At 44.9% G+C, this 24,592-nt stretch overlaps 1 long non-coding RNA gene across 3 annotated transcripts in view; it reads right to left on the bottom strand.

The window, feature by feature from the left end:
- LOC140487757 (uncharacterized) overlaps positions 1–23,258 on the bottom strand; it is a 28,828-nt gene extending 5,570 nt beyond the window's left edge. For 2 of the 3 annotated variants that reach the window (XR_011962937.1, XR_011962935.1), the window contains exons 1-5: positions 23,027–23,258; positions 22,812–22,918; positions 19,989–20,071; positions 17,794–17,895; positions 3,894–4,001 (exon numbers count right to left, since the gene is read on the bottom strand). This is a non-coding gene — a long non-coding RNA (uncharacterized lncRNA). The remainder of the gene's footprint in view (positions 1–3,893; positions 4,002–17,793; positions 17,896–19,988; positions 20,072–22,811; positions 22,919–23,026) is intronic. The other variant, XR_011962936.1, reaches the window with a different exon arrangement.
- Positions 23,259–24,592: the final 1,334 nt, after the last annotated feature.

Here is a 24,592-nt window from a genome sequence, read left to right as displayed (position 1 = left end):
AATCCAAAGATGTGTAGGTGAGGTGAATTAGCCATGCTAAATTGCCCATAGTGTTAGGTGCATTAGTCAGAGGGAAATGAGTCTGTGTGGGCTACACTTCAGAGGGTCGGTGTGGACTGGTTGGGCCGAAGGGCCTGTTTCCACACTGCAGGAAATCTAGTCTAATCAAATCAATGAATCTGATTCGGAGCCTCCTGGGTGTTGGCGAAACCTCCCCACACCTTCAAGGGTTTCCTTCCTGGTCAGACCCAAACTGATTTTTTTTCCCTAATCTGGAACCTCTTATTTATTTCCCCACACCAACCCTCTGATGAGAACCATCTTGCACACACTGGACAAATCATATCTGGTTGAACTAAAACGAATCAAATTAGAACTTTAATTGCAGGCCCACCTTTGTTCCTTTCCATAACATTCCTGAACCTTCACCCGAGTTCTGATAACTTTCTGCAAAATGCTCCCCCCACAGATACGCCGACCACTTGTCACGATACCAGGGCAGGGACCATTCCCCTGGGTCCTGTTCTCAGAGGGAGGGAGGGAGGGAGCTGGCAATGACAGATTAATCCCACACAGCCACAGCCTCCCTCGCTGGCACTGACCCATACTGCACATACGTCAACAATTGGCCAGCACTGCGCCCGTGCACTGGTCTCCCCTCCTACAGAGCATGCATCCAGATCACACAGGATCCTGGGTGATTGACAGCAGCTGTGCCCAATAGAGTGGAGGGGGCGGGGCTGGAGGACTGGGACAATGGGAGTGTAAACAACAAAAGAATGTGGAGGACACTGGGGGATGGACAGGTCAGTGAGGGACAGGAGCAGTGCAGCAGCAGGAGGGGATCCTGGACAAACTGAGCAATGGGAGAGTCTGACAGGAGAGAAACTACAGGATGGTTCTGTTTGGAGGCTCAGGCTGGGACAGCTGGGAGACAGTATGGCCTGGAGGCTTGGGCATGTTTTCCAATCAGCCTCTTCAAAGCCACTGTTCCCAAACTCTGAAACCGATTCTCTTGGTCCAGAGGTAAGGACACTACCACCATTTCTTGGTGGGCTAGTGGAAAGAAGGGAAGATTTTCTCAATCTCACTCACATTGAAATTCTATGAGCTCCTCCCACTTACTGTCTACGGTGGGGAAGGAGGAGACAGAGCAGATGGAAGGGGGTTTAGGGATATAAGGACTGCCTTTCAAAAGGAACTCACCTGTGTTGGTGATATCAACAAGACTCAATACACAGTCACTAACACAAAGCTGGTGTTCGTGAACTTTATCCAGAATATTAACTCCTATAACTGGGTGACACAGACCCCAATGTACAGAGTTAAGTCCTGGATATTAATAACAGCTGTGTGTGTGAGAAATCACGTCTCATGAACTTGAGCCAATTTTTTTTGAAGTAACAACAAAGAGGATTGATGAGGGCAAAGCGGTGGAAATGATCCACATGGACTTCAGTAAGGCATTCAACAAGGTTCCACATGGGAGACTGGTTAGCAAGGTTAGATCTCATGGAACACAGAGAGAACTAGCCATTTGGATACAAAACTTGTTCAAAGGTTGAAGACAGATGGTGGCGAAGGTTGCTTTTCAGATTGGAGAACTGTGACCAGTGTGGTGTCACAAAGGATCGGTGTTGAATCCACTAATTTTCATCATTTATATAAATGATTTGGATGTGAATATAGGAAGTAATGTTAGTAAGATAATACCAAAATTGGAGGTGTAGTGGACAGTGAAGAGGATTACCTCAGATTATAACGGGATCTTGATCAGATGGTTGAATGTGCTGAGGACTGGCAGACCCAGTTCAATTTAGATAAATGTGAGGTGCTGCATTTTGGAAAAGCAAATACTAGCAGGGTGTATACACTTAATTGTAAAGTCCTCGGGGGTGCTGCTGAACAAAGAGACCTTGGAGTGCAGGTTCATAGCTCCTTGAAAGCAGAATCGCAGGTAGATAGGATAGTGAAGAAGGTGTTTAGTATGCTTTCCTTTATTGGTCAGAGCACTGAGTGTAGGAGTTGGGAGGTCATATTGCGGCTGTTCAGCACATTGGGTAGGTCACTCTTGGAATATTGCATGCAATTCTGGTCTCCTTCCTATCAAAACAATATTGTGAAACTAGAAAGGGTTCAGAAAAGAATTACAAGCATGTTGCCAGGGTTGGAGGATTTGAGCTACAGGGAGAGGCTGAATACACTGTTTTCCCTGGAGCTTCAGATGCTGATGGGTGACCTTATAGAGGTTTATAAAATCAGTAGGGGCATGGATAGGGTAAATACACAAGGTCTTTTCCCTGCGGTGGGGGAGGAGGCACAAGGGGTGTGGGAGACCGAGGCGGGGGGAGAAACCGAGAGGCGAGGGAGACAGTTATGTTATTGATCTGCAACACAACCCTGTTCCTGTTTTCTCTCTGTCCCCTTCAATCCCTCTGAAGGGCTCAGAACAAGTGCATAGTCCCTGAAAGTAGAGCTTCAGGTTGGTCAAGTGCTGAAGGTTGCATTTGGGACGCTGACCTTTATTGGTCTGTGCACTTATGAATAAATGGATCTGGGTCCAATTCCACTGTCCTGGATTCATTCTGTGGGCACAGACACGCCTGTCTCTGACCCTGACTACTAAATCCCCTGTCCCTATACCTCTGCCATTCTCCTTCCTCCCGTTCTGTGCAGCGGAGCTATCTGTGGTGTCATGAACCTGGCTGTTGCTGATTTCCCCTGAGAGTCCACCCCACCTGTTCCCCCCCTTACAGAATCCCAAGCGATGCACAATATCTGTTTGAGAAGGGGAATGATTACTGGGGAGGCCTGCACTTCCTTCCTGAGCTTTTTACTTGATCTGATGGTCACCCATTCCATTTCTGCCTGTGTAACCCTCACCTGCAGTGTGACTAACTCACTAACCATGCTGTCCACAACATTCTCAGTATTGCTCCACAGTGAGTCCACTCTCAGCTCCACGTCTGATAAACAGTTTCGCAGTAGCTACAGATGGGCACACTGCCTGCACAATAGCCATCACGGACACTGGAAGCATCCCTTATTTCCCACATTGTGCAAGAGGAGCACACCACGGGTCTGAGGTCTCCTGTCACAACGTCTCTCTACATTCATCTAGTTACTCCCATTAAGAGAATTTAAATGAGTGAGTAACCTTCCTACCCTTCAAACATGGCCATTATAATAAAAAAAACTTTACTTAAGCTGATATGTCGTACTTTTAAAAACTTAAATACTCCGCAGGTATCACTGACAAATTGGCTATTCCCATTGGGACTGTGAATTTCTGATTAGCCTGAAGTAAAACGGAGTTTCAGCTTCACCTTCTCCCTGTCTCACCTCACTCTGTTTACACCCAACTCCAAAACACTCTCATTGAGCCAAGCAGCCCTCACAGTGCAGCCCTGTCATTTTCATTGTCTGCTCACACCTACACTGCCCTCAGCCTCCTGTACTGTTCCAATGCATCTCAATGGGAGCTCAGGGACAGCACCTCATCTTTCAATTCAGCCCTTTGTAACCCCAGAGTCAACATGGACCTCAGCAATTTCTGAATGAATAGACAGTTGTCAGAATCTGGAATATCCCACCTGAAATGGTGCTGGAATTTGAGTCCACAAGGAATTTCAATGAGAAATTTGCAGGGAATTGGAAGTAGGGAGTTTACAGATTAACATAAAGTGGATGATTGGGACTAAATCTGACAGTTCCTGCAAAGAGACGAGGTGTAATATGGATAAATCTGCACTCTCTCTCAGGCCAATACCTCCTTCCACAGCTACAGGGCCAAGAATTAAACACATACCCAAAGGGTGATCCAACAATGAACTTGAACATCGTTCTGCTTTTTGCTTGACAAAAATATTGAAAATATTTTCCCACAGACAAACCTTTCTCCTTTCACAGTTAAATGCCAATGATATTCAGATCGTGATGATTCTGTGGACTGTAGAATCTTGCTTTTGAGATCCCAGTCTCAATTATTCTCAATTAAGATCCTACAAAATGAATTCACAAAACAAAGCTCATAGTCAGTGCAAGGTGAATAGTGAAGGCAAACACTTCTTTTGGTATGTGTTGGATGCTCCTCTTCAAATCACCCCGCCCCCACCCAGGAAGAGGACACGTGCATGCTCCTTGCTGTACCTTGGCCCAAGATAAAGATGGCGGCCATAACCCAGCACCATAACCCAGCACCTCTCACTGCCTGAGGCCTAAGCCATCTTCCACTTTGCTGCAAACGTGGGACCAGGAGTTTCTAATTCAGATTAACGACCTGCACAGAGTGTAATTAAATCCTCCCAGTCTACACTGATACATTTCATTCAGTTTCTGCTGCAACTCTCCCCTTTCCTATTTCCTCCTCCTGCACACACCAAGGGTCATCATGAGTTCAGTGACCCTTCCTCAGAACCGATGGCAGCTGGGAAAATTAGAATCCCCACAGGAAACAGGCCCTTCGGCCCAACAATTCCACACCCACCCAGACTCCTTCCCCTACCCTATTACTCACCATTTCCCCGGACTAATGCACATCCCTGAACACTACGGGTAATTTAGCTGGGCCAATTCTCCTAACCTGCACATCTTTGGACTACAGGAGATAGGGGTTAAAAGAGTAAATAATAGGTGGGGACAGAGCCCAAAGAGAGACTGGAACATTTGGAAAGACAAGGGTGGATAATGATCCGGCTGGGAGGGCGGAAAGCAGTTAATGGAGGAGACAAAAGCCTGGTAGCATCTCAGTAGCAGTGGTGGAAATGGCGGCTGATGATCTATGTTCTGCTGCAAAAAAAGACCTTGAGCATCCAGTTGCTCGCCACTTTAACACACAAGACTGTTCCCGGGCCAACATCTCTGTCTCATGCTTACTGCAGTGTTCCAGTGAAGCTTGATGCAAGCTGGCAGAACACTTCAGAACATACCAAATGGCCTCCAATTTCAAGAACTGCAATTTCCCCTCCCGTGTATCTCCTCCACTTCCCACACCACTGCCCTTGGCACCCACACCTCCAGCTGCAACAAGGATGGAATCCCCCTAGTCCTCACCTTCGACCCAGACACAATGCATCATCCTCTGCCATTTCAACCACCTACAATCAGACCTCACCAACAGAGATATATTTCCCTCCCCACCCCTTTCAGTATTCCAGAGACCATTCCCTCTGTGACTTTCTCATTAGATCCATGCTCCCCACCAAACTATCCTCCACTCCCAGCACCTTCACTTGCCACCTGTGCCCACACCTCCCACCTCAACTCCATCCAAGGCACCACAGGATCCTCCCACATCCAACAGAGATTTTCCTGCACATCCAAATACCTCACCTTTTGTGTCCTTTGCTCTCAATGTGGTCTCCTCTACAGTGGGGAGTCAGGATGCCAACTTGTGGAATATTTCAGGGAACATGCACCAACCAACCCCACCGCCCTGTGGCCAACCACTTCAGGTACTCCCCTCCGCCGCCACACTGCCAAGGACATGCAATTCTTGGGTGTCCTCCACCCTCAAATCCGAGCCACCCAACCCCTGGAGGAAGAGCACCTCATCTTCCATCTTGGGACCTTTCAACCACGCGGCATCAAGGTTTCCTCATTTCCTCTCCCCCACCTTATCACAGATTCAACTCTCCAACTCAGCACTGGCCTCTTGAACTGTCCCACCTATCCATCTTCATTCCCAATTATCCATTCCACCCTCTCACCACTACCCCCATCTACATCTACCTAGTCTCTTCCTAGCTCCCTTCCCCCCAACCGCACACACCCCTCCCTATTTATCTCTCAGCCCACTTCGCCCACTCCCACATTTCTGATGAATTGCTTACATGCCCAATATGTCGATTCTCCCGTTCTTTGGATGCTGCCTGAATTGCTGTGCTTTTCCAGCGCCACACTTTAAAGCAAGCTGGAAGAACAATACCTCATCTCCCACTCGGGGACTCTGCAATCCTCTGGTTTCAACATCGAATTCAATAATTTTAGGTCCTGAACTCTCCTACGTTCTAGTTTCTTTGCCCCCTACCTCACATACCAGGTCTTGTTATTACATAGCCTGCTATTACACACTACCTATGGATAACCACTAACAGTCCCCATAAACAGCTATTTACCCTCCCCCAACCAGGTTGATATCCACTCCTTTGTCCAACTGCTCCTCTCTCTCTTTGGACTCTATCCCCACATATTATTTACTCCTTAACCATACCTTCTCCATATAAACCAATAGTTTTTTTCTCAGTAATATCAGTACTTGAGGTAGGGTCACTGGATCCAAAATGCAAACTGATTTCTCTTTACAGATGCTGTCAGATTTGCAGAGCTTTCCCAGTACCTTCTGGTTGTTGTGTGTGATTTACAGCATCCGCAGTTCTTTTGATTTTAATTTACCCCAAGTATTTTTTTCAGATCTAGCAGACTGAAACAGTGTTTATCAACCCTCCCAGTCCACACTAACTCCTATCTCTCTCCCAGTCCCTTCACACTCACTGCGACCCCTCCCCCCTCACAGTGACACTGCGCCTGCAAAGCTCATGGTCAGGTGTTGGCCTGCTGGACCCACCCCTCATTCACTTCTATTGGCTGGAGGATCACACCAACTGTCCTATTGGTCTGAAGTGGTGTCAATCAGCCAGGCCCCATTGTGACCTGAGTGGTGGGATCCTCCCAGGTGCATCAGAGGCTGAGGGGTGACCTCATAGAGGTTTATAAAATCATGAGGGGCATGGATAAGATAAATAGACAAGGTACCTTCCCTGGGATGGAGAAGTCCAGAGCGAGTGGGCTTAGGTTTAAGATGAGAAGGGAAAGATTTAAAATGGATCTGAGGGGCAATTTCTTTCACACTGGAGTTGGTGCGTGGATGGAATTTTCTCTCTGGAAGTGGAGGAGGTTGGTACAATTATACCATTTGGCATCTGGATGGGTATATGAATAGTAAGGGAGTACAGGGATATGTGCCAAGTGTTGGCAAATGGGACTAGATTAGGTTGGGATATCTGGTCGGCATAGACCAGTTTAACCAAAGAATGTGTTTTCATGCTGTACATGTCTATGACTCTGCCCTGTGATGACCTTCATCATTCACAGTGAATGGGTCAGTATTTCAGAGCACAGGAGTTTGGGGCTATTCAGCCCAATGGGGCTGTACACTCTCCCTCTGGAGATGGTGCCAGTCAGTCCCAACTCACCTTCCATTTGGACTTGGCCCTCCAAGTCCTTCCTTTAAAAAGGAAAATTGCAAATTTGTTTTGACAATAACTACTGAATCTGCATCCAGCTGTCGATCAAACTGTTCCAGATGCTCAGAACTTACTGAGTAAAATAATCTTCAAGTTTTTACCCTGCATTATTTGCCAGTTTCCTGAAAGTAGTTCATAACAACTGTGACAATGTTAATAATTGCTCACGCTGTCTCTCTGTAAATTAAATTTTCTGGAAACAATTCTGCTCCTCGTTGAAATCACTGCTTAACCTTCCCAGCTCCAAGGAGAATTTTCTGACCTTCTGCTATCTCTACATAAAAGAGGACCCGATCTTAATTTTAATTTATTAGTGTCAGAGAAATGTACAGCACAGAAACAGACCCCTTGGTCCAACTAGACCATGCGCACCAGATATCCTAAACTAATCTCATCCCATTTGCCAGGACTTGGCTCATACCCTTCTCAAAATTGCCTAATTACATATCCAATCAGAATGCCTCTTAAATGTTGCAATTGTACCAGCCTCCACACTTTCTCTGGCAGCTCATTCCATGCACATACCATGTTCAGCTTGAAAACATTGCCCCTCACATCCCTTTTAAATCTTTTCCCTTACACATTAAGCCTGTGCTCTCTGGTTTTGGACCCACCTAATGTGGAAAAAAGACCCTGACTGTTCACCCTAACCATGTCCCTCACGAGTGTATCAACCATCCGATGCTCCAGGGAAAACTGCCCCAGCCAATTCAGCCTCTCCCTATATCTCAAACTCTCAACACTGGCAATATCTTTGTGCATCTTTTCTGAATCCTTTTAAGTTTCACAACATCATTCCTAATGCGGGGAGACCAGGACTGAAAGCAGAATTTGAGAAGTAGATGAATCAATGCCCTGGACAGCCCCAAAATAATGTCGCAACTCCTATACTCAATACAAAACACCTTCTTCACTCGCCTACCTAAGATTCCACTTTCAAGGAAGTACGAACCTGCATTCCAAGGTCTCTTTGTTCAGCAACACTCCCCAGGACCTCCTCATTAAGTGTACAAGCCCTGCTCTGATTTGCTTTTCCAAAATGCAGAACCTCATATTTATCTAAATTAAACCCATCTGCCCCTCCTTAGCCGATTTGATTGAAGTCCCATTGTACTGAGGTAACCTTTTTCACTGTCCGTTACACCTCCAATTTGGTGTCTACTGTAAACCTCCTAACCATATCTCATATATTCATATAGAAATCGTTGATATAAATGTCAAAAAGCAGTCGACTCAGCACCCTTTCTCACACAGTTGTTGGGTTGGGTAAGTTGCTGGCATGGACGGTACGGACTGAAGGGTCTGTTTCCATGTTATACATCTGTATCACCTTCTAGACAATTCTGTATCTAAATAGCTAGTCCTCCCTGTATTCTACAGTCTCAAACATGCTAACCAGTCTGTTATGTAGAACCTTGTCTTCCTGGAGTCCAAGTTAGTGACTTCGATGTACAAAGCCATGCTGCCTCTCCCTCATCACTTCTTGCCTTTCCAATTACATGTAAATCATGTCCATGAGAATCACATCCAACAACTTCTCTGCCACTAATTTCAGGCTCACTGGTGTATTGTTCCCTGGCCTTTCCTTCCCACCTTTCTCAAATAATTGCGCCCATCTTCCAGCACCTCACCTGTGACTATCAATGACACAAATATCTCAGCGAGAGGTCCAGCAAACACTTCCCTCGATTCCCACAAAGTTCTGGGTTACACCTGAGCAGGTCCCAGGGATTTATCCACCTTGCTACCGTTTAAGACATCCTGTACCCCCTCCTCTGTAATATGGACACTTATCACGTTATCACTATTTATTTCTCCAAACACTCGAGCTGCCACATCCTTTTTCAGTAAAAGAATCTCATATAGAATCTCTCCACAGAAGGCCTTGATGATTTTTGCGGGTACCTATTCTCTGCCTGGTTACTCGTTCGTCCTTAGTGCATTTGTACAATCACTTTGGATTCTCCTTAAACCTATTTCCTAAAGCTATCTCATGTCCTCTTTTTGGCCTCGTGGGTTACCTCGAGTATACTCCTACTGCCCCTACACTTCTCTAGGGAGTCACACAAACCCAGCTGTCTGTATCTGCCATATCCCTCCTTCATTTTCTTGACCAGGCCCTCAATTTCTCTCGACAGGCAGCATTCTCTACACCTAACAGCCTTGGCTTTAACAGGAACATACTGTCTATGTACTCTGATTGTCGCAGGCCTATGGAGGCAATGCAGATGAGGACAGAAAAGCAATCATTCTCAGTAAAGAGGTAATGTTGGGAAAGATAACAGCCTAAAGATAGATGGGTCTCCTGGCCCTGATGGAATGCATCCCAGGGGGGAAAAAAGATGGCGGTGGGAATAGCAAATACAACTCGTAATAATTCACTAAAATTTGTTAGATTCTGGGATGGTTTTGTCAGACTGGAAGCTGCAAATGTGGTGCCACTATTTTTCAAAAAGGACCCGTTAGCTTAACTTCTGTAGTGGAGAAAATGCTTGAAACTCTCAAGGAAGTAGTAGTGAGATATCTGGGTAGAAATTGTCTCATTGAGCAGACACAGCATGGATTCATGAAAGGCAGGTCATGGATAACGCATTTACTGGAATTATTTGAAGATACAACAAGCGCGTTGGACAAGGGGTACTTGGTGGAGGTGGTGTATCTGGATTTCCAGAAGGTATTCGACAGGTTGCCATACAAAAGGCTACTGTATAAGGTAAAGATGCATGGCATCGTGGGTAATGTATTTTCATTGATACAGGATCGGTTAACCAACAAAAAATAAAGAATGGGGATAAATAGGTGTTTGGATTACTGTTGGCACTACCACTGTTTATAATTTTACTCAAATGTTTTGGAGTTGAGGACCAAGTGTACGGTGTCAGAGTTCACATTTGATACAAAGATGATGTAGAGCAATGTCTGCAGAGGCCACTGTGAGTCTGCACAGGGATACAGATAGGTTAAGTGAGTGGGTAAGGGTCTGGCAGATGGTGGACAATGTTGGGATATGTGAGGTCATCCATTTTGTTCGGACTAACAGCAAACTGGATGATGAAATTGTGAAAATGTACAGCAGGCTGCTGTACAGAGGGAGCTGGGTGTCCTTGTGCATGAATCACAGGAAGTTGGTTTGCAGGTGCAGCAGGTAATTAAGGCAGTGAAGGGAATATTGTCCTTCATTGCTAGAGTGATGGTTATGCTGCAGCTGTACAGGGTGCTGGGGAGGCCACACCTGGAGTACTGTGTACAGGTTTGGTCCCCTTACATTAGCAAGGATGGACTGGCACTGGAAAGAGTACAGAGAAGGTTCACTAGTTGAGTTGGGAGTTGAGAGGGTTGGTGTATGTGGAGAGATTGAGAAAACTGGTTCTTTAGTCATTGTAATTTAGAAGAATGGGAGGTTGGAGAGGAAAAAATAAAATTATGAACTGAGTAGATAAGATAGAAGTAGGGAGGTTATTTCCTCTGGGGGCGGGTGAAACTAGAGCATCACCTCAAAATAAGGGGGAGCAAATTTAGGACTGAGTTCAGGAGGAGGTTCTTCAGCTAAAGGGTTGTGAATCTGTGGAATTCCCTGCGAGTGCAGGATTTGACGTTATCAAATTGAATGCCTTTAAGGCAAAATGTAGATTTGTGAACAGGAAAAGAATTAAGGGTTATGGTGAGAGAGCAGGAATGTGGAGCTGAGGCCATGAAAAGATCAGCCCTGATCTTATTGAATGGCAGAGCAGGCTTGAGGGGCCAGATGGCTAACTCCTGCTCTTATTCCCTATGTGTTTATGTTCCCACTTTCCAGCCATCCCTTTCCCTGGGAATAACCTCCCGCAAACAAATTTTGAAAGTGCTGTCAAAATTGGCCTTTGTCTAATTTAGAAACTTAACTTATAGATATGGTCTATTATTTTCTGTAACTATTATAAAACTAGTAGAATTATCAGAGAATCCCGACAGTGGGGAATGAGACAATTCAGCCCATCACATCGACACTGACTCTCAGAGCCGCCTAACCTCCCCCTGTAATGTTGCATTTCCCAGGGCCACCCAACCGACACATCCCTGAACACTTAGGGCAATTCAGCCTGGATAATTCACCCAACCTACACATCCCTGAACACTGAGGGAAATTCAGCCTGGATAATCCAGGAGGTAAAAACAATGACTGCTGATGTTGGAAACCAGATTCTGGATTAGTGGCGCTGGAAGAGCACAGCTCTTCAGGCAGCATCCAAGTAGCTTCGAAATCGACGTTTCGGGCAAAAGCCCTTCTAGAAACGTCGATTTCGAAGCTACTTGGATGCTGCCTGAACTGCTGTGCTCTTCCAGCACCACTAATCCAGAGCCTGGATAATCCACCCAACCTGCACATCCCTGAACACTGTGGGCAATTCAGCCTGGATAATCCACCCAACCGACACATCCCTGAACACTGTGGGCAATTCAGCCTGGATAATCCACCCAACATACACATCCCTGAACACTGTGGGCAATTCAGCCTGGATAATCCACCCAACATACACATCCCTGAACACTGTGGGCAATTCAGCCAGGATAATCGAACCTACCCAGCATTCCTTTGCACTGTGGGAGGAAACCAGAGCACCCAGATGAGACCCACACGACAACCCAAATAAGGAGATCATCCCTTCCTTATTTCCCTGTTCCACCCAAATAAATACATTGGACATACTCCCAGGAATGTCCTCCCTCAGCATAACCATAATGCTGTCCCTAATCAAAAATGCCACTCCCCCTCCTCTTGTACTCCTTTCTATCCTTCCTATAGCATCTATACCCGGAAACATTAAGCTGCCAGTCCTTTCCATCCTGAGCCACGTTTCTATAAGACCCATGATATCCCAGTGCCATGTTCAAAACCATACCCTGAGCTCATTTGCCTTCCCTGTCAGGCCTCTTGCATTGAAATAAATGCAGTGTAACTGCTAAATCCCACCTTGTTTTGTGCCTTGCCCTTGCCTGCAATGACTATTTGCCTTCTGAACTGTACCAGCCTCAGAGATACCTCTTTTCTCACTATTTGCGATCACACCCACCCCTCGCTGGTTTACTGCCTCCCAAGTAACATTAACAAATATCCCTGCCTCAATATTAGACACCTTCCAAATCAGGTACAATCCATCCTTCGTATGCAGGTCAATTCTACTCGAGTTGATCACAATGATCCAAAAATGTGAATCATTTTCCCCTGCACCAGCTCCTTAGCCACTCATCCAGCACCACCTCCTCCTCTGTAATATGGACTTTTTTCAAGATAACACCATTTATTTCCCCACATTCTATATCTCCCATGTACTTCTTCACAGTAAACACTGATGCAAAATACTTGTTCCCCTATCTCGCCCATCACCTGCAGCTCCACACAATGGCTGCCTTGCTAATCTTTGAGAGTCTCTATTTTCTCCCTCGTTAGTCTTTTGTTCTTCATGTATTTATAAAAGCCCTTTGGATTATCCTTAACCCTATTTTCCAAAGCTATCTCACATCCCCTTTTTGCCTCCTGATTTCCCTCTTAATTATACTCCTTAATTATACTTGGAATAAATGCAAAATATTACATCTTGATAAAACAAACGAAGGCAGGACTTACACTCTTTAAAAGTAAGGCGTTGAGTAGTGATATAGAACAAAGAGACCGAGGGCTTCATGTCTTTGAAGTTTGTGTTACATGTAGACAGGGTGGTTAAGAAGGTGTTCAAGCACACTTACCTTCATTTTTCACACCTTTGAGTATAGGAATTGGGACGTTATGTTGAGGTTGTACAGGATGTTGGGGAGGCCTCTTCTGGAATTCTAAACCCAGCTCTGGTTGTGCTGTTATAGGAAGGATATCATTAAATATCCTTCCTATTCAGGATTTACTGGAATGTTAATGGGAATGGAGGGATTATGTTATCAGGACAGGCTGGGAGTTTTTTTCACTGGAGTGTAGGAGGTTGAGGGGTGACCTTATTAAAAGGTTTATGAAATCGTGAAGAGTGTAGATAAAGGTGAATGGCCGGGAGAGAGGGGAATTCAAAATTCGGGTGCATTCATTTTGAGAAGAGACGAGAAAGATTTGAGAAAAGATATTAGGGTTTTTTAAAAAAATTACACGTGTGGAATGAACTTCCAGAGCAAGTGGTAGTTGTGAATACAATTACAATATTTAAAATATATTCAGATAAGTACGTAAATAGGAAATATTTGGATGGATCTGGACCAGAGGCAGGAACAAATATTTCAGTTTGGAATTATGGTCGCCATGGACTGGTTGGACCACAGGACCCATTTCCTTGGACTCTAATTCTCTTAATAGGACTCTAATTCTCACTATCTCCACATTCCTCCATCCTCACAACTCTCCCGATCACTATCACCTCATCCAGCCTCACAACTCTTCCTTATTTATATGATTCCTCTCCAGCCACAGAACGCTCCCTGTCTCTAATCTCCTTCAGTTTCTCAAATCTCTGCTACATGTGCCTTTCTTTAATTCCAGCCTTAAGGATACCCTCATTCACTCCGATTGGTTGGAAGACAAACTGGTCCTGCCTGGTCCTCCAGTCCCATCCTCTGCCTCCTATTGGCCTGCGCTGACATCAATCACCTGAGGCCCATTGTGAGGTGAGTGGTGGTATCCTCTCTCTCTGCCCTGGGATAAGCTTCATCATTCACAGTGAATGGGGCAGTATCACAGAGCACAGGGGCTGGGGCTATTCAGCCCATTGGGGCTATACTCTCTCCCTCTGGAGATGCTGCATATCTGTCCCAACTCCCCTCCCATTTGCCCATAGCCCCCCAAATCTTTGCTTAAAAAGTAAAATTCCAAAACTGTTTATGAATAACTGCTGAATCTGTGTCCAGCTGCCATTCAGACTGTTTCAGATGCTCAGAATTTACTGAATAAAATAATGTTCACATATTCATCCTGCATTAGTTGCCAATTACTTGAAAATAGTTCTTAAAATTGTGACATTGTTAACAATTCCTCTCTCTCTCTGTAATTAAATACCTTGGAAACAAATCTGCACCTGGTCAAAATCATTGCTTAACCTTCTCAGCTCCAAGGATAATTATCTGTGCTTCTGCTAGCTCTCCACAAAAGAGGAACACATCTTATTTTCATTTATTAGTGTCAGAGATGTACAGCACAGAAACAGACCTTTGGTCCAATTGGTCCATGCCAACTCGGAATCCGAAACTAATGGGGTCCGGTTTGTCAGCTATTGGTCCGTATCATTCGAAGCCCTTCCTATTCATATACCCAAATCGGATGCCTTTTAAATGTTGTAATTCTATCAGCCTCCACTACTTCATCTGGCAGCTCATTCCACACAGCTCAGCTTGAACACATGGCCCCTTAGATCCCTTGTAAACTTTTGCCCTCTCAACTTAAGCCCATGTGCTCTTGTTTTGGACCCATCTAACCTGGGGGGGAAAGACTCTGGCTGTTCACCATATCCATGCCCCTCGTGATTTTATAAATCTCTGTAAAATCACCTCTCAGTCTTTGACTCTCCAGGGAAATTAACCCTAGCCTATTCAGCCTCTCCCTTTAATTCAAATCCTCCAACCTGGCAAAATGGTTGTAAATCTTGTCTGAACTCTTTCAAGATTCACAACCCCCTTCCCACAACAGGGAATTTTGAACTTAAAACAAAATTCCTGAATGGCTTAATCAATGTCCTGTCCAGCCACAATATGACGTCCCAGCTTCTGTATTCAATGCATTGACCAACAAATATAAGTGTACCAAACGCCACCTTCACTAGCCTTCCTACCTGCAACACCACTTTCAAGGAACAATGAAACTGCACACCATGGTTTCTTTGTTCAACAACACTCCCAAGGACCTTACCATTAAGTGTATACGTCCTGTCCTGATTTGCCTTTCCAAAATACAACAGCTCACATTTATCTAACTTGAACTCCATCTGCCATTCCTTGCTCCATTGGCCCATCTGATCAACATCCTGTTGTATTCTGAACTAACCTACTTCGTTGTCCACTACACCTCCAATTTTGGTGTCTTCTGTAAACCTACTGACCATACCTCATATTCACATCCAAGTAATTTATTTAAGGACCCCATATCCATTCCTGCAGCACACTGCTGCTCACAGACCTCCAGTCCACAAAGCAACCCTCCATCACCATCCTCTGCCGCCTACCTTCAAGCCAGTTTTGTATCCAAATGTCTGGTTCTCCCAACATTCAATGTTATCTAACCTTGCTAACCAGTCTGCTTTGTGGAACATTGTTCAGTGTCCATATAGACAACGTCCACAGTCTGCCTTCAAAAAAACTCAATCAAGTTAGAGAAAGAGACTTTCCCACACACAAAGCCACGTTGACTATCACTAATCATTCCTCGTCTTTCCAAATACACGTAAATCCTATCCCTCAGAATCCCTTCCAACAAGTTGCCTGCCACTGATGTCAGGGTGACTGACTGTCCTCTTGCTCCCTGGCCTTTCCTTACCACTTTTAAAAATAATGGCACACATCTTCCAGCACCTCACCTGTCACAAACGATGATATAAATATCTCAGGGAGGGGCACTGCTATCACTTTCCTAGCTTTCCACAAATTTCTGGGATACACCTTGCTACGATCCAGTACATCCACCTCTGTAATATGGACACTTTTCAAGTTATCACTATTATTTCTCCAAACTCTCTCGAACAGAATAGCACAGTATCTCTCCCACTTCCTGTTGTTACATAGATGGCCTTGTTGATCTTTAAGGGGTCCTATTCTCTGCCTGGTTATTCTTTTATCCTTGATGTATTTGTAGAATCTCTTTGGATTCTCCTTAAACCATTTCCGAGAGATATGTCATGTCCCCTTTTTGCTCTCCTGATTACCCTTGAGTATATTCCTGTAAAAACGTGATCCTGTACTCTCAATTCCTCTGCTTCTGGCATATCTGCTCCCAGGAGAAGCAATTCCACTCCAGGACATCCCAGAAAGGTTTCCTATTTCAAGGACCACATCTTCCTTCCACGTGATCAACAATGCCCTTCAATGCATATCCTCCACTTCCTGCACCTTCACCTTTACACCACCCCTCCAACCACAAGAAGAATATAATCCACCGGTCCTCACTTGCCACCCCACTTATCACCAGATACAGCGCATTAACCTCTGCCATTTCTGCTACCTACAGTCAGACCCCACCACCAGGAATATATTTCCCTCTCCAGCCCTTTCTATGTTCCACAGAGACCATGGGAATTTTGGTACTGATGTGTTGTCCTACGGATACCTCAGTCACTCACCCTGCCAAATGGCCTAATGATATTTTCGCTAAACGGATAATCCAGATACCCAGATAACGTTCTGGAGCCCTGGGTGGGAATCCTGCCACGGCAGATGGTGGAATGTGAATTCGATAAAAATTTGGAATTAGGAATCTATGAAAGACTATGAATCCATTGTTGCGAAAAAAAACCCCATCAGATTCACTAATATCCTTCAGGGAAGAAATCTGCCATCCTTACCAGGTCTGGCCTACATGTGACTCCAGACCCACAGCAATGTGGTTGACTCTTTACTGCCCTATGGGCCCAGCCAGTGATACCCTCATCCTGTGAATGAATAAAAAAGGTCAAGTCTTGTATACAACCATACTATTCTTACAGATAAGTGATGTCTTCGTAAATTTGCTTCTCAATTCCCTGCTGACTATTGGGGAAGGGGTGAGGAGAGATCAATAATACAATCCCAATAAGGAGATCATCCCTTTCTTATTTCTCAGTTCCACCTGTATAACTTGCCTCGATATACTCCCAGGAATACCCTCTTGAAACCCAGCTGGAATGTTATACCTAATGAAAAATACCGCTTCCCCTGCTCTGTTGCCCCCTTTCTATCTTTGCTATAGCATCTATACACTGGAACATTAAGCTGCTAGCCCTATCCATCCCTGAGTCATGCCTCTGTAATTGCGATAATATCCCAGTGCCATGTTCAAAACTATGCCTTGAGCTCATCTGCCTGACCTATCAGGCCTCCTGCATTGAAATAAATGCAGGGTAACTGCTCAGTCCTACCTCATTCTCTGCCATACCTTTGCCTGCCTTGACTATTTGACGTCTGAACTGTACCAGCCTCAGACGGAGCTCTTCCCTCACTCTCTCTCTGGGTTCACCCACATTCCTTCACTGGTTTAATGCCTCCTGAATAGCACTAGCAACTGTTCCCTTCCAGTGCCAGTACAATCCATCCTTCTGATGGAGGTCAATTCTACCCCACGAGAGATTCCAATGATCCAATAATGTGAACTCTTCTATTCCTATGTCATTGATACCAATAAACAACAGCCTCCCTTCAAAATGGTTATTCTCCCCTTTAAGAATATTCTGCTCCCTCTCTGAGACATCCTTATACAAAAATTACACATTCGAATAATAAACTTTACACTCATCACGTCATCATAAAAGGATTACATGACACATTGAAGGTTTGGAGAGACCTTTCGAGAGAATGCAATGATTCCAAGGAGAATTTTTAAGCAGCAAATGGGATTGATCTGGAACACAATACTCACACACACAATGCGAATATCCAGATCCTGATATACTGAGTAATTCAATCAGAGTTTGGCAAAACATTAACTGAGATTACCATCTGAATGTCCACCTATAATATCCTGTAATACAAGTTTATAAAATCTGTCACTATCAGTTCAAGTTAGAAACCCACACCATCCCCTCCTCGTGGCCCAGGATTACTGTACATATTACCCTTGAGGACATCAGCAGTCAACTCAGAGGGAAATCTGTGGGTTTCTAGGAGATTCCAACTTGCGATCTCATGTGACTGAACACAGCAGTTCTTTGACACATTGGAGAAAATGATCCAAGCGTCAGTGAGATATGGGGAACAAGAATGACTTTCTTTTCTTTCATTCCGTGCTGCCGCTCTGCCTCATCAATAAGACACGGGTGTGAAAGGCTAATGCCTAACGATGGGCAAGTTGTCTCCATCCTGACCAACGGGTAGGAAGATCCTCTCAATCACTCCAAAGTGTATCCCTAAAAAGATGGCAACTCTGCCTGCTTCCCACTGCCCAGTGCTCCCAGTAAATGTTTGGAAGAATGGGAAGGGGGGATATCTCCTAGAAAAGGCATAACTGTAAAGGTCTAAGAGGATTATGAAAAGGGAGAGATGCACAGGAGAAGGGGGCAACAAGTTGCCAGATGGGTTGTAACTTGGGAAAAATGGGAAGTTGCTCATTTTGGAGGAGATAATAAAAGAACAAAGTACTATTTAAATGGTGGAAACTGTAGAAAGCTGCACCACAAAGGGACCAGAGGTAATTGTTCAGGAAACACAGAAAGCTACCACACAGTTACACCAGGGAATCAGGAAGGGGAATCGAATGTTTTGTTTCAAAAGTCTTCAGTATTAGAGTTTGGAGTATATACCAGAGAGTAATGTGTGGAAGTGCTGGTGAGACCACCATATCTGCAGGAATGAGAGCAGTTTTGGTCCCTTTAGAGAAGGAAATGTGTCACTTTATTGGAGGCATTTCAGGGAAGATTCAATGAGATGATCCCTGGTTTGGAGGGATTATCTTTTAAATAAAGGCTGAAAAGGTTGGGACTCTACTCACTGGATTTTGGAGAAAGAGAGGTGATCTCATTGAGACAGATGGGATTCTTAAGGGGTTTGGCAGGATAAATACAGAGGGGATGTGTCTGAGGGTAAATACTGAGAGGGGAGTCTGAAACCAGATTTTTAGTCACGGAATCAAGGGTTCTGTTTTGGATTCAAGTTTAAGGCGACACAGACGCGGGTAAGGGGTTTCAGTAGCAATAGAGCTGGGGTTAGGTGGAGAAAAGCAACGTTTAAGAGATTGGAATTCCTGATGTTGTGATTGTGTGGATGTCTGATCAGAAGGTCATTTTGAGGTCAGATATAACAGCAATATTGTGAAGAGTGTCATTCTGCCTCAGAGTTCCCAGTGGGAGGGAGGGGCTCAGCAGTAAGGTAAAGGTAAGGCAATAAGTTTAACCGTGACAATGTTTCATTGGAGGAAACTGCAGCTAATCGAGTAGTGGGAGCGTGGTAAGCAGTTTGATAACTGAGTAACAGTGGAGTAATGGAGAGGGATGATGGGGAGGGCGAGCTGGGCATCGTCAGTGTACATGTCAAACCTAACAGTATTTTTGGATATCACCTCCTGGCACTATGTACGTGAGATACAGGAGAGACCAAGGATAGATCGTTGAGGGACACCAAATGCAAGGAATTCAGAAAGGAAAGGGAGAATGGAGATGGAGCAGGATTTTCCAACAACGGTGAGGTCAAATATTAGTTTTTCACAGAATGGGAGAGAAGGACATAACCAAAAAAGACCAACAGACAGAACAAGGAACAATATCTATGAATTGGCGAGGGGGGAGTGATGAGGCGGCAGCGGAGGAAAGAGAGTTGGAAAGGGAGTTTAGAGAGATTAGGGTAAAGGGTCAAGGTGAGCTCTGATAAGGCTTGACAAGAGACTGGAGCAAGATGTAGGTTTAGGATGAAAACCAGGAACACCACGTGAGGCAGTTTGACTCAGTGGGCTAGTGGGAGGGAGAGAAACAGCAGACCGGATTATCTCAGTCTTAGTGACAGAGAAACTCCATGTGCTCCTCACTCGTTGTTGGAGGGGAGGATGGAGGAGACAGGATGATGGGCAGTGTTTTACAAAGAAACAAAACCAGGGTTAGTGATATTTAAAATGAGTGAACAAACCTGGTGTATTTAGGTTTTATCCATAATATTAAAACAAACGACTGAAGTCTTGGTTCGAATCCCATCTTGGCAGATGGTGGAATCTGAATTCAAGAAAAAAAAACAACGTATTAGGAATCTCCTGATCTCCATGGAACCATTGTCAATGGCGAAACAAATCCTGCCAACCTGAAAGCGGCCCAGCCAGCTACTCACTGTATTAATCACTGCAAAGTCTCAATACAGGAATGAAACTGGATGGACCAGTTGGCAACTAACAAGGCACCAGAAATTACAACCACAGAATCAGCCCTCTGAATGGTGCAACGTCCTCCTCACTAACATATGGTTTTTGGTGCCAAAATGTGGAGAGCTGTCTGACAGACTAGTCAAGGAACAGCCTGACATAGTCATACTCACGGAATCATCCCTTACAGACAATGACCAGACACCACCATCACTATCCCTAGATCGAGAGTGTGGTGTTGGAAAAGCATAACACCAGGCAGCATCCGAGGAGCAGGAGAATCGACGTTTCGAGCCTAAGCCCTTCATCAGCCTGACCTGTTGTGCTTTTCCAGCACCAGACTCTTGACTCTGATCTCCAGCATCTGCAGTCTTCACTTTCTCCTGAAATCTCTGGATATGTCCTGTCCCACCAGCAGGACAGATCAGGCAGAGTTGGTGGCACAGTGGTGTACAGACAGGGAGGATTTGCCCTCGGAGCACTCAGCATTGGCTCCGGAGACCAGGAAGTCTCATGGCTTCTGTTGATTACCACGTCCCGTCCTCCCTTGGCGAATGAATCACTTCTGCTTCATGTTGAACAACATTTGGAGGAAGCACTGAGGCAATAAAATGGAGTCAAACTTACTCTGGGTACAGGATTTCAATGTCCAAAATCGAGACTAGCTCTGCAACAGAATTACTGACTGAGCTGGCCAGGTCCGAAAGGATATAGCTGCTCAACTGAGTCTACAGCGGGTGGTGAGGGAACCAACAACAGTGTAAAACATACTTGATCTCATTGTTATGAATTGACCAGCGGCAGATACATCTGGCCATGACAGTTTCAATACGAGCGACCATCACACATTCCTTTTGGAGTCACAAGTCTTGCCTTAAAGTTGAGAAAAACCTCCATTGTGTTGAGTGACACTATCACCGTTCTAAATGGGACAGACTTCGAAGAGATGTAGGATCTCAAACTGGGTATCTCTGAGGCACTGTGGGACATCAACAGCAGCAGAACTGTACTCCAGCACAATCTGTAATCTCATGGGTTTGTAAATCCCGCTCTCACCCATTACAATGGACAGGAAAGGAGGGCATGCCATGAGCAGCACCAGGCAGACCTAAAAATGAAGTGCCAACCTGTTGAAGCTATCAAACAGGACTATTTGCACATCAAACAGCATCAGCAGCAAATGATAGAGCTAAGTGATCCTACATCCAATGGAACAGATCGGAGCTCTGCAATTCTGCCACACCCAGTTGTGAACGGTGATGGATAATTAAACAACTCACTGGAGGAAGCATCGCAGATATCCCCACCCTTACTGATTGAGGGGCCTCACACATCCACGCACCAGATAAGATGACAGCATTTGCTGCAATCTTCAGCCAGAAGTGAAAAGTGGGATGATCCATCTTAGCCTTCTCCAGTGGTTTCCAACATCACAGATGTGAGTTTTAAGCCAGTTCGATTCAGTTTGAATAACATCAAGAAATGGTTAAGTCGTGCAAAGGCTACAGGCCCTGCCAATATTCTGGCAATAATACAGATGGCTTGTGCTCCAGAACTTGCCACCCACCAAGCCAAGTACCACTTAGCACTGGCACCTATCGACAATGTGGAACATTGCCCAGGGATGTTCAACGCAAAAACACAGGGCAATCCAACCCAGGCAATTTCCATCTATCAGTCCACACTCGATCAGCAGTAAAGTGATGGAAGATGTCATCAACAGGGCTACCAAGCAGCAACTGCTCAGCAACAGTCAGCTGAATGACACTCATTTTAGGCTCCACCCGGGCCACTCAGCTCCCGATTGTGTTACCGCCCTGATTCACAATCTGGCCACCAGCTGAATCCCAGAGGCGAGGTGAGGGTGACAGCCCAGTCCCACTCCAAGATCACTAATTCTAGCTGATTCCACCCTCATCTCAGCTCATTTACTAAAACTCTCATCCATCGTGTGTTATCTCCAGACTTCATTATCCAAACACACTCAGGGCCAGCTTCCCACATTCAACCTCCCTGTAATCTCAAGAAAGTCTAAATCTCTGCTTGTTGATTCATCAAAAGGCTCCTAATTAGAATCAACAGCATACAGCCATAGAGAGGTACTGCAAGGAAACAGACCCTTCGGTCCAACCCATCCATGCCGACCAGATACCCCAACCCAATCTAGTCTCACCTGGCCAATATCCCTCAATTTAAAATTCTCACACTTGATTTAATTCCTGACTATAATAATCCCTGCACCACACACACTTTGAGACCTCGACAACCTATTTTCTTTGAGACTCCCAACCATTTGTTAATTCATTACTTCACCTGTGTGGCTGTTTCTACAGTGGCTGAAGCAGCATGGTCTGAAATTCGCAGCCAAAACCTCTCAGTTCTGCTTTCCACCTTTAAGACATCGCTCAAAACCTGCTTTTTGGCAATGCTTTTGGTCACCTGACCTAATATCTCCATCTCTGGCCTTATGTCTAAAGTTCTCAATAGCACTTTTGTGAAATTATAAGCACGATAATAAAAATACAAATTGTTATTGATTTGGACATTATTTTCAAATCATCACTGTTGCTGAATGAATAATCTATAATGCCACTTACCAAACCACATTGTAGGAGCACCTTCACCACACAAACTGCAGCTGTACAAGAAAGTCAAACATCACCCTCTCCACAAGCAACAGGGCTTTGGCATTAATCACTGGTATCTGTGGAAGGAGAAACACAGTTGATGTTTCAGGGAGTGCAAAATGGATTACAGGGAATGAAAATGGTGCAGAATTTGATAATCAGAAATGGAAGGAAAATACACTTGCTTGTTGGAAAAAAGAATTCTTGACTCTCAAAAATATTCAAGAAAAAAGCAATCTGACAATAGAGCAGTACATGGTCAGGGGCTGGGCAGCAGTGAAAAACTCATTTACAAAGGGTCTATAAAAGTAATAATACAGTAGTAAACAGACCAAAAATACACCCATGGTTCGAGACTAGATATTGACAAAGTGGTTATGAGGGAGCCCAGAGGTGAATCAGAGCAGTATTGGCTGCTATGATCCCAACGACTCTGAACGAGAGAAAGGCTGCACATGCGCCTGGCTGAACCTTGCCCCCTACAAAGATGGCGGCTCCTCACGTGTCCAGTGAATTGTTGTCCTGAATAAAGATGGCGGCGCTCACTCAGGCCTGCAGTCGCGCTGAGGCCATTCCCCATTTACTGCAAACACGGGACTGGGACGTTCAAATGTGTTTTACGACGAGCACAATTTGTTTGTAAAACTTCTCGGCTCACAGCAACACAGTTTTTCTCCCGTTTCCCTGTTTATTTCTTTCCTTACCGTGTCCTTTCTCTCCATAACTTCCCGAACATTCATTACAACGACTCTGCGCTGCGCGTGAGGTTGATCACATGGTTTAGTTTAGCTCCGCCCTTCATTCACTTTGATTGGTTGGAGGACCAACATCACGCTAGGTCCTCCAGATCCGCCCACAGTCCTTTCATTGGTCCGGAGCTGACATCAATCACCCGCGGGTCACTTTGTTGGCTAGAGCATGCGCAGTGCGTCCTGCTTAACTGATATGTTGGGTAATGTGATGGGAGAGTTTAATGAGGGTAAGAATTCCCTTTGTGTGAGCTCTGCAGTAGATTTCCTTTATTCATGGAGGGAATTGCCTTCCTACTCATGACTGTATAGCTGTGATTGATGAGTCAATGCCATCTGAATCATTACATAAACACCCCATTTTCACTGCTTTTCACAACATCTGAGATCTTTAGCACACTGTATCACGCTCTTCTTTGGAAACAAAAAAACATGAAACGGAGCCTCAAGGAATCGGAGCAGGAGTAGGGCACTCATTCCCTTCAGCTTGTTCCCCCATTCGATCAGATCATGGCTTGGCCAACCCAGACCTCAACACCTCTTTTATGCTTGATCCGTATAGCCCTCAACTGCTCAATATTTCAAAAGTATATCTGCCCTCTTTTAAAATAATTTGAGATAGAATCACAGATTCCCTACTATGTGGAAACAGGCCCTTCAGCCTAACAAGCCAGAACAACCCTCCGAAGAATAACCCAACCATTCCCCTCCCACATTTAACTTTCACAATTTTTTGGGCGAGAAAATTCTAGCCATTCACTGAGAGAAAAAAATTCTTTACTTTTCCTAAAATGAATGTTCCCTTATGTAATGTCCCCTGGTTTGAGACTTCACTGGTGCTAAAAGATCTAGTCAACATCTACCATGTCAAGCTCCTCAGAATCTTGTTTCCATAAGATCACTCCTGCTTATCTATTCTTGATAGGTCAACCCTTTCGTCCTCAAAGCAGCTAAGTGAATCTTTCTTGAATGGTCTCCGATGTTAGTTTATTCTTTATTAAA

Source organism: Chiloscyllium punctatum, chromosome 17 (assembly GCF_047496795.1).
Source record: "Chiloscyllium punctatum isolate Juve2018m chromosome 17, sChiPun1.3, whole genome shotgun sequence".
NCBI classification, from domain to species: domain Eukaryota; kingdom Metazoa; phylum Chordata; class Chondrichthyes; order Orectolobiformes; family Hemiscylliidae; genus Chiloscyllium; species Chiloscyllium punctatum.
Note: the sequence above shows the minus strand (reverse complement) of the source record. Positions and strands in the feature narration are given on the sequence as shown.